The sequence below is a fragment of the Chenopodium album genome, chromosome 5 (genome assembly GCF_948465745.1).
Source record: "Chenopodium album chromosome 5, dcCheAlbu1.1, whole genome shotgun sequence".
Taxonomy (NCBI): domain Eukaryota; kingdom Viridiplantae; phylum Streptophyta; class Magnoliopsida; order Caryophyllales; family Amaranthaceae; genus Chenopodium; species Chenopodium album.
The window spans coordinates 51006227-51009364 of record NC_137838.1 but is presented as its reverse complement, the minus strand read 5'-3'; the positions used below and the strand labels follow the sequence as shown (position 1 = coordinate 51009364).

Below are 3138 nucleotides of genomic sequence, written 5' to 3'. Positions count from 1 at the left end.
TTGAAACAAAATTCACATGTTCACATTCACTACCCTCACCATCATCAAGATTTTCAAACCCATTTGAGCAAGTAGAAGCATCATGGTCATAAGACCCACAAATTTCACAAAATAAGCATCCATTGGGCATATTGTTAGTACTAGAAAGAGGAGTTGAGTTAGAAGATGTACCTCGCCCTTTAATGTGGGAGGGATGACCTTGTGCATTGGAAGTTGCACTCTCAAGCTTGGCCTTTATTGTTGTCATCTCCTTCCCCAAACTTGCAATTTGAGAGGATAGATTGTTGATGGCATTAAGGTGATCAACCGCATAAACCGTTGATCCATTATTGCTCAAAGACTCTCTTTCTTCTTCTTGCCAATCCATATAATGGTGCACCACATCTTCTATAATGTCCACAACCTCTTCTTCGTTGTTCATGATTAGGCCTCCGGCTCCCGCATCAAAACACTATTTGCCTTGAGGACTCAACCCTCCATAGAAAATTTGGATGATTGATAGGTTGATATGCCATGATGGGGACATTCTCTTTGATACTCCTTATACCTTTGCTAAGCTTCATACAAGCTCTCACTAGGTTTTTGCTTAAACTTTGGATCATAGTCCTTGCCTCCACCGTTTTCTTTTGGGGGTAGAACCTAGACAAGAATTCCTTGGTAACTTCATCCCATGTTTTAAGAGAATTTGGCTTGACCTCCTTGTCTAACCATTCAAAGGCTCGACCTATGAGAGAGAAGGGGAACAACTTGAGCCGAATAAACTCTTGAGAAACACCGTTCACTTAAATGGTGTTATAATACTTCTCAAAATCTTTGAAATGGTTTAACGAACTCTCAATCTTAGCCCCACTAAATTGTCTCCTTTCAATCAAAGTGATCATGGCCGGTCTTATTTCAAAGTCATTTGCCAGTGTTGTTGGCAATGCAATCCCTCATTCAAACCAATATGCACCAGGAGTTCCCAACTCCTTCAAAGAAACTCTTCGATTATCTCCCATGCTTACTTAATCCTCCTCTTCTCTTTCTTGGTGAATTTCTTCTCTTGTAGAGCTTGGACTCAAGGAACGATTAGCAACCCTTATCCTTGTTATTGCTCTCTCGATTTCCGGATCAAATAGCATTAAAGTCCTTCCTCTGATCCTACGCATACAAAAAATCAAAGTAAATATCAATAGAACGGGTACAAATGTAGCCTAAAGAGAAAAATATTTTTGTATTTTTTGAGATTAAGGTGAAATAGACTCAACAACAAAAGCAATCATTTACGTCATTCCCCGGAAACGACGCCATTTTTAATCTGGGGTGAAGACTAGGCCGTTGAAAACTTATCTACCCCTGGTCAAAAAAACTTTATAATCCCTCAACACACCCCTATACAAAGCATTGAGTAAGTTGAGGGTCAAACCACTAGGAATGGGAGGTGAGTGCTAAAGTCAAAGCTAAGCTATTTTGAAGCAATAAAGTGAGGTTTGTATATTCAAAACAGTCAAACAATCAAAATGAAATCAAATTCATCAAGCACAAGGGTTAGGATCCGCATATACTCGGAATGGATATAGCTAATAGGGATTGGAGATGATTAAGTCGAGTGTTGCGAAAGACTCTTACTAGGAACCTTGCAAACCTACTCAATCGACAAAAGCAAGCCACAAATCAATTTTCCATATCAATGCAAGCTTACAATGTATTCTAGTGTAACAATCAAAGTTAGCTACACTTCAGTTAATCACACACATGCACTTAATCAATCAACCTATTTAATTACAACATCAACTCCATCAATTTCCCCTAATTAGCATCAATCCATTACTTATACATGCTTCACCATTCCCTTAGCAAGAGAACTACTCACAATCCATTGAAATCAAAATCAAAACTAAGCTAATCAAGAATTTCATCATCATCATATTAATAGAACTAATTCAATCACAAATTCAATTCAAACTTGAACAATCAACAAAGCAATTGAAATGATAAACTAAAAATTGCACTAAAGTAAAGAAATCCTTACAAACTTGCTTCAATTTAATGGAGAAAATGCCAGAATTACCAATCTTCAATCATCAATCAAGATGTTCTCTCTCTACAATCTAGAGTTTCTCTCTCTAAAATTCTAATTCTAATTTCTGAATTAATTCCCCCTTCCAAAAATAGAAAGAGAATCTATATATAGTAAAACTAACTAAGAGAAGTTAGTTAGATAGTCCCCAAATAAACCCAAACAGGCGCGGCCAACTATAAGGGAGAGTGCGGCCGCGCAAATCTGGGTAGGGAACAGAGACCCAGACAGGCGTGCTCGCGCCTGAGAGAGGGAGCCCGTGTCACTAGGCCGCGCGATCGCGCCATAGCCGCGCGCGCCCGCACTTGGGAACAGGGCAGTCTTCTTCCCTATCATGCCGATGCTCCTCGTTCTTTTCACTTAATGCTCTTGATAAACACGGGACCTTACAGTTTCTAAACTCCATGTTTGCCGGTTCCACACTAAAAATCATGCCCCCACGGCTTGAATGCACAGTTCATGGATTTTATGAACTTGCACTTCTCCATGCTTGAGCTTTAAATGGAGAACATTAGATATCCTAATCAATGACAAACTTGGGAAGAAGCCTCTAGAAACTTGGATAACGACCTTAACCTAAAAAATAAAGGAAAACAAGCAAATAAAAGAGAAAATAACAAAATAAACCAAGAAATGCATAAAGAAAAAAAAATCCAACTAAGAAAATGCAAACTAAAAGAAATAAAGAGTAAAATTAAGGAAAAGCTAAGTAAAAGAGCTATAGAATAGCATGAAATTCACCCTAAAAAGAACCAAATGAGTGCAATAAGTGACACTCATCAGTAGGTGACTTATTAGGTCTAATACATACAGATGTATGTGGGCCAATGAGCTCCGCCACAAGAAATAGACATTGATATTTCATCACCTTCACAGACGACTATAGTAGATATGGCTATGTGTACCTAATGTCGCATAAATCTGAATCGTTTGACAAATTCAAAGAATTTCAGAGTGAGGTGGAAAATCAGCTTGGCAAGATAAACAAAGCCCTTTGATCAGATCGAGGAGATGAATACTTAAGCCCAAAATTCGATGACCATCTGAAAGATCATGGCATTCTTTCAGAACTGACACCT

The 3138-nt window shown here is 38.4% G+C and overlaps 1 non-coding gene across 1 annotated transcript; it reads left to right on the top strand.

The window, feature by feature from the left end:
• Positions 1-508: 508 nt before the first annotated feature.
• Positions 509-613, top strand: LOC145633529 (small nucleolar RNA R71). Its single transcript, XR_014112849.1, has one exon. It is a non-coding gene; the product is annotated as a small nucleolar RNA R71 (small nucleolar RNA).
• Positions 614-3138: the final 2525 nt, after the last annotated feature.